We start from the raw sequence: 9,166 nt of genomic DNA, 5'->3' as shown, positions 1-9,166 counted from the left end.
GTGCTCTCAGCCACCCTGCTTGCTTGGATGTGGCCATGGTGGAGGCACCTTCTGCATGCCCACCTCTCCCCCAGCCCCCTGGGATAGGCCCCCTCCCTGTGCTTCTGGGCATTGTCTGTCTCACCCACAAGCGGGGAGCTCTGATTGATTCATCTCTGTACCCAGGCCAGCCCAGGCTCTGCACAGAGAAGGCAACAATAAAGGCTTGTGAATAAAGGACCATCACCAGGACTGGTCCCTGCCACTGCATCCAGGTCTAGTCGTTGATGGGAGCAGAAAGAGCATGGGCTTGGCCGCCTGAAAGACCCAGGTTCAAATGTACTTCTGCTGCTCACTGGCTGTGTGACCTGGAGCCGCTGACTTAACATCTCTGAGCCTCAGCTTGACATCACGCAGAATGACAAGGAAATGGTGGCTCTCAGCTTGCCTGCCTCACTGGGAGGAGGCTACGAGAGGACAGAGGTAGCTGTAGGGGTTGAAGGACAATCATCCTTCCAGGGGGTGTAATCACTAACACTTCTCTCTGTGTAGATTATTCCTCAATAAAGAGAAATGTACATGCAGCATTTTTTGTTTTTCTTTTGTGGTGAGGAAGATTGGCCCTGAGCTAATGTCTGTGCCCATCTTCCTCTATTTTGTGTGTGGGACGCCTCCACAATGTAGTTTGATGAGCAGCGTGTAGGTCCGCCAACTCTGGGCTGCCAAAGCAGAGCACGCAAACTTAACCACTACACCACCAGGCCCGTCACATGGACAGTTTTTAAAAAGTGATTGCTGGACACAGCAGACCCAACCAGCATTCTCACAATCTTCAACAATAAAGGTAACAGTCCCTCCACACGTGACGTGGCAGTCCCTCACTCCATCACCGTGTCACCTTCCTTCTCCCAACAAACCGGTGAGGCCAGCAGATCCAAGGACCTTAGCCCATTTGTCAGAGAGGACACTGAGGCCCAGAGAGGTACATGACTTGCCTAAAGCTGTCCAGCCGGTTTAGGGGCAGAGCCAAGCCTGGAACTCAGGCCTCTTCCCCTTTGCCCCAGTTTTAGAGAACAAGGAGGCAAAAAGCCTTTCTCTCTGACTTCTCCCATTTCAGTTTCATTTATGTGTATAATTCCCAAACCAGCTGAAGCTGCTGCTTTCTTTTCTCTCTATGACCTGTAAGTCAAAGTTTCTTCTCCAGAGCTGCTGTATGGCATGGGCACCGTGGTGCTTACCATTTCCCAAAATTGTGTTATAAATGTGCTACCCCGGGGGCTGGCCCAGTGGCGCAGCGGTTAAGTTCGCACGTTCCGCTTCGGTGGCCAGAGTTCACAGGTTTCAATCCCGGGTGCGGACATGGCACTGCTTGGCAAGCCATGCTGTGGTAGGCGTCCCACATATAAAGTAGAGGAAGATGGGCACGGATATTAGCTCAGGGCCAGTCTTCCTCACCAAAAAGAGGAGGATTGGTGGCAGATGTTAGCTCAGGGCTAATCTTCCTCAAAAAAAAAAAAAAAGTGTTACCCCCCCCCCACCGACCCCCCAGAGGATGCCAGCTCCCTCCAAGCGGGGGCATTGCCCATCTCAATCATCACTGTATCCCTAGGACCACACATGCTTCCTGGCACACGGCATCTGGTGAGCAAATGAAGAAATGAATTAAAAGAAGGAACTAATGATGATCCGCTTCCATTTCCATGTTAACCGACAGGGGTCAGCCTGGGGTCCCGCTGGTGGTGGACGAGGAGGACGTGAGCTGGAGTCCCCTCCCCGCCCCCCACCGCTCTCTCCCCGATGGACAGGGCTGCGTCCGGAGCTCAGGGACAAAGCCCTCTTGGCAGGGGCTGCAGCTGGGCCCGTGAAACAGCCCTTTCAGCTCCGGCTCTGAATGGCGGTTCTGTGGCCTCGTTGGAGGAACACAGGCGCCTTTTCTGTGTCACTTCCCCCTCACCAGCGGAGCTCCAGAAATATGCCACAGGTAAGCTTTCAGGAACAGAGATGGGGACCCAAAAAGGGGGTTAAAGAACATTCCACAGCGGGAGCGCGGGCTGCGGGGGGAGCGGAGCTGGAGGTTCAGCCTATACCTTGAGGAAAGAAAATAAATATTTGTGTTTGTAAGATGTGAAACATTTTTCCCAGGGAATCAAAATCGGGAACAGTGCGTCCGGTATGGGTCCGAGAAAAAAATGCGTGGAGGGGCCTTCTTCGATTGGGACCGGCCGCCATGAAGGGTTCCCGCTGTTCCCTGGCCTTGTTTTCACACACCTCAGGTTTCCAGAAACTTAAAGCCTTTAGTGTTTTATCCAAGAGAGAGCGTTTGTGATAAAGTGAGCGGCCGTGAGCAGAGCGTGGTTCAGCGGAAGGCACACAGCGCCCGCCCCTGTGCCCCCCGCCCAGTCTTTTCCTCAAGAGCAGACCTGGTGAGCTCGCGCTCCTGGGACGAGAGGTGCCACCTGGTCTAGGGCCGGGTGCCCCCTTCATCCTTCGCCCACCGTCATCACGGTTTTGCTGGATCCACCTACAGCTTTACTGTTATCAATTTAATCCTTCTCTTCAATTCACTCTAAATCAACGCACTTTTTGAAAAAATTTCTCCTCCTCCTACGAAATAATAGCCGTGAAATCACTGGTTTGATGTACAGTTTATATATTTATTACAATGTGCCTTCAAATAAATTCAAAGTTAATTAAATTTAACTTTTTCATCCACATACCCCTTCCCCCCCAAATTAGCTCACATTCCGCCAGGGGCTTGCATGCAGACAGGGAGGAAACTCGTGAAATGAAAAACCCCCGCAACCAGACAGAGCGGAGTTTGAGTCCCTCTTCTGTCACCTGCCAGCTGACTTCAGGTGAATCCTTCACTTGGCTGCTGTCCTGTCCCATGTCTGTAAAGTCGGGATCTCAACACCAATATCACAGGATGGAGGAGGATGAGGTGTATTGAATGCTGCATCCGTGTTTATTGTTTCTCCAGCACCTTCTTGTATCGGTCAGGACAGGATAGGTGAGTTGCAGTAACAAACAAGCCCTCAGATCACAATGGCTTAACACGGGGATTGTTTCTCTCTGGTGATGCAGACCCGGGCTAGACAGGTGCCTCCCTGCACAGGCCCTCCCCAAGGCTGCCTGCACGCTGCTGTCCTGCCATTTCCAAGTCCTGGGTCAGCCACACGGTCAAGAGAGAGACAGCATGTGTCTCTCCGAACAGCCTCAGACGAGGAGCACACGGCCGACTCTGCCTAGCAGCCCAGGGGGAGGAGGTGGGTATTCAGGAGCAGTGACACTCTCTGTCACTCTTCCCAAGAGAAAAAGAAAGCTCCCATTGGCCCTACATCACCTCTAGATGAAAAGTCAAACTCAGCTGGGCATTTCAGACTCCTCAGGCTCTTTCTCGCCACCTTCCCCAGGCCATTGCCTGTCTCTCTGCCTCCCCCTCTACCCCCCCATCCCTCTCTCTTCTCTGCCACAGAATGAGTCACTCCCTCCTCATAGCACATTTTTCCCCTTAATTGCAGCAGATTCTGTTTCAGATTTTCCTTACTGGTTTGGGTGACTCTCCCCTACGAGACCATGAGCGCCTCCGATGCTGCCCTTGGCGCAGGCACCTTATCTGAGTTTGTGCTCGATAAACAGTGACTCACCTTGTTTTAGGGGAAACATGAAACCTTGAATGTCAGGCTCTGCAGGAAACTCAAAGGTCATCTAAAACAGGAAATCCAGCGTGGCCACCCCTTGTGCTCACCTGGAGAGGGTGTTAAAAATACAGAGGCCACCGCGTTGGATGCGTCCTTGGGGCCAGAGGGTGAGCCCACGCCCCCAGGGGCAGCTGGTGGAGCTTTCCCTGGGGAGTGGCTCCCAGTGTCAATCATGCTGGAAGAGGGAGTGGGCACTGGGGGGCGGCAGGGGGCAGGCCTGGGTTTAGCGCTGGGAACCCTAGTGGACCTGGCGGATGCCCGCCCCATGGCCCTGCAGCCCACCTGTGGCTTTCCCTACAGCTGCACACTGACAGTGAGGAGGGCAGCGGGGGATCAAGCAGCAGTGAGCCCCACAGAGGTGACCCTTTTATTTATGCATTTTTTACTGGCTTTTATCCCTCCTCTGTCTCACTTCCCCTCTTTCCCGGGACCTCTGTCTTTCCTGAGACCACCTCCCCAAAGAAACTTCCTGTGCAAGTCTCTGTCTCAGGGTCTATTTTGGGGGCAACTTAGGAGAAGCTAAGGCAAAGCTTTCGCAAGGGTGGGGGTCCAAGACCAGGACGTGTTTGGGGCCCTCCCGGGGGTCAGGGAGAGCAGGCCCCTGACAGGCGGGGCAGGTGAGGGCAAGGAAGGGAGGGTCCGAACAGGACCCCGGAGCCAGCTGGGAGCTGCGGGCTCTGAGCAGACGCCTCACCTTGATGTGTTTGCAAGTTATTCCTTATTTTGTACTTCCTTCAGTTATCTCTAAATTGTCGACAAAGTTTGGTTTTAGGTTTTTCCAAAGAAAAATGCAGATTCCTAGGCTCCACCCCAGAGCTGGCGGATCCGTATTTCTAAGCTCTCTAGGTGGCTCTGATGTAACTCAACCACCGGTCACATCCAACCTTCCAGAAGCAGCACAAGTTCTCTCCTGTCTCGGGAAAGCTGCTGTCCAGCCTATGTCAGAGCGCCTCTCGGACGGGGAGCCCTCTGACCCCCCGAGGGTTCCATCTGGCTCTGAGAGCGAGCAGGTCTCCTGGTGATCCATGCTCAGCGACCGGAAGATCATGGTCATGCCCCCACTGAGTCCACTCTTCCCTTATGAAAACATCCTCGCTTCCTACAACCATCCTTTATGACACACGGGTTTCAGCCCCTTACCAGCCCGGTTCCAGCCCCCAGTGGCATTTCAATTTGTCTCCTTCCCTCTCAAAGATCTGAGCCCTGAATTTAATATAATCCCCCAGCCAGCCTCCGAACTGAGCCTCTGGAGAGCTGAGAAGAGCAGATGAAGATGTGTCAACAGTGGTCAGCTCACCCGTTTCATCCTTCAGCTTCAAAACTCTGGAGCCACACAGACCAGGTCTGCAGATTTTCAGGATTCTTGCTGCTGCTGCCGCTTAGAAGCTTAGGAGAGAAAAATAAAATTCCGCCAAATTGGGAAGGAGTGGTGTATTTGTTTCTGATTGCTGTGTAACAAATGACCACAAATTTAGTGACCTAAAACAGCATAGACGTCTGACCTCAGTTTCTGTCGATCAGAAGTCTGAGCACAACTAAGCTGGGCTCTCTGCTCAGGGCCTCACAAGGCTGCAACCACCACTTCAGCCGGGCTGCATCCCTTTCTGGAGCCCGGATCCTCTTTCAGGCTCACGTGATGGTTGGCAGAATTCAGTGCCCAGAGGCTGTCACACTGAGGCTCCCCCTTGCCCCAGTCCCTTTGATTGACCAGGGCCACTCTCAGCTCCTAGACGCCACCACAGTTCCTTGTCATCTGCCCCCTCCAAGGCCCTCTCAGGCTTCAAATCGCTGCCATACCGAGTCCCTCTCTTCAGGAAGAGCCCAGCCCCTGTAAGGGGTCACCTGATCAGGTCAGGCTCACCCAGGATGATTTCCCTTGCTTAAAGCCAACGGTACCCTGTGACATAACCTAATCACAGGAATGACTGTCCCATCAGATTCACAGGCTCTGCCCATATTCAAGGGGAGAGACTGATCAGGGTCACGGGTCACTGAGGGCCATCTGGAATTCTGCCCCCGCAGGTGGTATACATGGGGTAGAACCAGGGAGGGTGGGGGAGGGGAGGGGATTGACAAGGAAACACAGCATTTCTCAATTTGAAGAAAGTGGCTTCAGGGTCCGTAAGAGAAGGACCAGGTGCTAATTAACATATCAAAACTACAGCCCGGTGGTCACTCTCCTAATTTAGTCTCCAGGCCCCTCCCTTTGTGGTGCCGTCAGCGATGAAGGCTGGTGGGAAAGCACCCTGTGGAAGTCGGCGACCTGGAAGCAAGGCCTGGCCCCGTCTGACTCACGGAGTGACTACGGGCAACCAAGGACCGTCAGTGTCCAGGCCCTTCTACCCACAGCCTTCAGAAGGATGGCCAACCGCAGAGACGTTTACACCTCCCTTCCCACACGAGCCCTGAGGTCCCTGACATCATCTCCCCAGGGCAGAGGAGCTGGGCAGGTGCCCAGGGATGTCCCTGGCGTGTCCCTCGTTCCTCCATCGCCCCAGCTGAAGTGCATTAGAACACCGCCGCTCTTCCCCAGCCCTCTGAAAGGATTCCAGCTCCACCGACATACAAAGGTTCAGCAGCATGGCCCTGTCAAGGTCAAGGCTGGACGTACTCACAGCGTTGCACGTTGTGAGCTGTCAGAGGTGAGACGGCGGCACCCAGGCTGGAGTCTCCCTCTGCCGTGTGGTCGCGTCTCCAGACCTTTGCCTGTGCTGTCCCCCGGCCTGGACGGTTCCCCGGCGTATGGAGCAGAGGAAGCTGCAAGGCCAGGGTCCTCCTGAACCACCTGGGCCTCTGAGGTGGCAGCAGAACTTTCCCAGAGAGACTGTTTATTTCGGGCTGTGGCTCCCTGTGGCCGGCCGGCCGGCCCTGCCAGCCTGCTGCCCATCGCAACACTCTTGGCAGCTGATTAGGGAGGCGTCCTTCTGGAGGCCCAGGAGAGAGGCTGGCACTGAGCACTGGCCCCAGGGGAGCCCGTCCGGGCGGGTAGCGGGCAGGGGCCTGTGGCTGCAGAGACCCACGGTAGCTGCTTCTTATAGCCTGATGCCACCCAGAAACCCAAGGATGGGTCTTCCCCTCGACTTCCCTTAACCTGGAAACTGCTTTTCTTGACACTTACAACTATTTCATGGCAAATTGGAGGCGTTCCCAGGATGCTTGATTGGACATGAATCTCTGGTCTCCCCAGAAGTCAGGCAGAGGTTCTGCAAAGTGGGACAGCATGCCCACCAGCTCGGGGCAACTTTTCCTCACCTGCACAGTGGGTGGACTCACCCGCCCGCCCCCAGATGTTGCTGTATGACTGGGTCGCCCATCCTGTCCTTGGCCCCTTCCGGCCGCAGCCTCTGTGTATGAGGTGTCTCTTGGGGCTGGCACGCCTCACCGTGCTGTCTTGCTCTCAGGCCCTACAAGGGGTCAAGCAGGCTGGAAGCCAGAGGCTGGACAGGGCGAGGAGGCGTCTTCATCTGGGGCCGTGTACAGGAGGCCACGGGCCAGCCTCGTGACCAGCGGACGGGTTAGCACCTCCAGGAACCTGGCTGACGTCCCACCCACAGGACATCTCACCCACACATCCACAGATGACACTCATATCCCAACCACCTTCCTCCTCTCTCTCCTGACCTCCAGACCTATAGACACAGCTGCGTCCTGAGTTCCACAGCTCTTCCCATCCTGTGTCCCCCCGAGCTAGCTCAAATGCAACACCCCCAAAACTCAGCACACCCTCTTCCATCCCGCGTCCTGTGTCCTCAGCTCAGAGCTGGGCACCACCATCCCAAATGCTCTCCAAACCTGGGCACCACCATCCCAAATGCTCTCCAAACCTGGGCACCACCATCCCAAATGCTCTCCAAACCTGGGCACCACCATCCCAAATGCTCTCCAAACCTGGGCGCCAGCCTGGACCCTCCCTTTCCCTCACTTTGATGTCCAGGCCCTGCAGGTCCTTCTTCCCAAATGCCTCCTGAGTCCCTGCCGCATGGCCACTGCTGAGTTCACGCCCCCAGCATGCCTCGCCTGCACCACTTCCCCATCAGCCTTGGTCTAGGACCCACAGTGGATGCCGTCCTCCATCACAAGCAGTGCCAGGCTCTGAGCCGGGCCTGTCCTCCCACCAGGCACACAGCAACGGTTACAACTCAGGCCTTATCTTAAGGGCTTTCCAAGGTTCTCGAATGATGCCCTCACTCTGTTCGCCTTGTGAGGTGCACAAGGTGGGCCAGAGAGGACCAGAGGGACAAGCTCAGGCTCCAGTCAGGCCTGTTAGAGTCAACCCCAGCTCTGCCCCTCAATGGATCATGACTATAGGCAAGAGGCTTGCCCACACTGAGCCTCAGGAATAATCATCACACAGCGCCTGCAGCATGGGGCACAGAGAGGATGCATGCAGGGTCCACTCAATTATGGGGGACCGTTCCTGCTACCATCACAGTCCTGGGGAACTGAGGTGCTCTGGCTTGGTGACCTGGGCTCGATTTGGCCAACTCTCCTTCCCTCGAAGGGCGAGACGGTCCCGGCGGCCCTCACCTGCCCAGCCCAACCCTTTCCGAGCATCCAGCTCAAATAGGCCCTCTCAGTGGGTGCAAAGCCAGCCCTGTCAAAGGACTCCTGTGTGAGCCTCAAATGGGGCATTGATAGGGCCGCAGCAAGGGCTGCCCAGCACATTGCGGGCTGGCTTGGCTTGGCCAAGCCACGCGACTTCCCCAAACCCAGCTATTTCCTGTTCCTCGGGCCAGCCCCTCCGGGCGCCCAGCCACAGAGCACAAACCTGCCATACATCGAAGCCCGCTCCTTGGCTCGGTGCCAGGGCTGGGGGCAGGGGAGGGTGGCAGTGTCCCCCTGGCTGGTCCTCAGGACACACAGCCGTGGCCCCTTGGTGTCCTCTTGACGAGGATTCAAGACTGGAGACATGGCCAACCCCCTCCTCTCGTGACTTCTGCCCCAATCCCCATTCGCTGCTGTTTCCTGGGGACCTCGTCACATGGATCTTCACGAGAAGCAACAGCTCACCCACACTGGGGCCCAAGCCCCTCTCAACAGCCTCCACTTAGAGTAGGAAAAAAAATGGCACTTGGTCTAATCCCTGACCACTCTGTGGCCTCAGGAAGGTCATTTGATATCTCTGGGCTTCAGTTTCCCCAGGTGTGGATGGGAGCTCGCTGTCCATGCCTGTCCGCTCCTCACTTTTCCAGTGGCTTGGGGATGTGACAAAGAGCAGACAAAATCCATGGAGAAATCTGGATCCCGGAGAAAAGCCGACCAGCCCTGAAGGTCAACACCACCTCTGGAATCCGCTTGTCCGCTTCTCCGGGACGACCTCACCAGCCTTCCTAGGGGTCCCAGGGTTTGGTCTCTTCCTTCCCAAAAGCCAAACCCGGCCCTCTAACTCCCGTGCCCAAAGCCCCTCAAAGACGCCCCTGTGCCAGGATAAGTCCGTGCTGTGGGGTGCGCCATCTAGCTCCGTTAGGCCTCTTTTGGTGCTGGCC

At 55.8% G+C, this 9,166-nt stretch overlaps 2 long non-coding RNA genes across 3 annotated transcripts; one reads left to right on the top strand and one right to left on the bottom strand.

Moving 5' to 3' along the window:
- Positions 1–1,764: 1,764 nt before the first annotated feature.
- Positions 1,765–5,101, top strand: LOC106829077 (uncharacterized). The gene is made up of 5 exons (XR_011503508.1): positions 1,765–1,960; positions 2,716–2,989; positions 3,095–3,245; positions 3,981–4,038; positions 4,907–5,101. It is a non-coding gene; the product is annotated as an uncharacterized lncRNA (long non-coding RNA).
- Positions 2,613–6,739, bottom strand: LOC139045334 (uncharacterized). 2 transcript variants are annotated; one of them, XR_011503509.1, is made up of 4 exons: positions 6,296–6,739; positions 4,978–5,066; positions 3,627–3,727; positions 2,613–2,965 (listed from the first exon to the last, which is right to left on the bottom strand). It is a non-coding gene; the product is annotated as an uncharacterized lncRNA (long non-coding RNA). The 2 variants fall into 2 exon arrangements; XR_011503510.1 differs by having other exon boundaries at positions 2,613–3,224; positions 6,296–6,577.
- Between the last annotated feature and the right edge of the window lie 2,427 nt (positions 6,740–9,166).

The sequence above is a fragment of the Equus asinus genome, chromosome 5 (genome assembly GCF_041296235.1).
Source record: "Equus asinus isolate D_3611 breed Donkey chromosome 5, EquAss-T2T_v2, whole genome shotgun sequence".
Taxonomy (NCBI): domain Eukaryota; kingdom Metazoa; phylum Chordata; class Mammalia; order Perissodactyla; family Equidae; genus Equus; species Equus asinus.
Note: the sequence above shows the minus strand (reverse complement) of the source record. Positions and strands in the feature narration are given on the sequence as shown.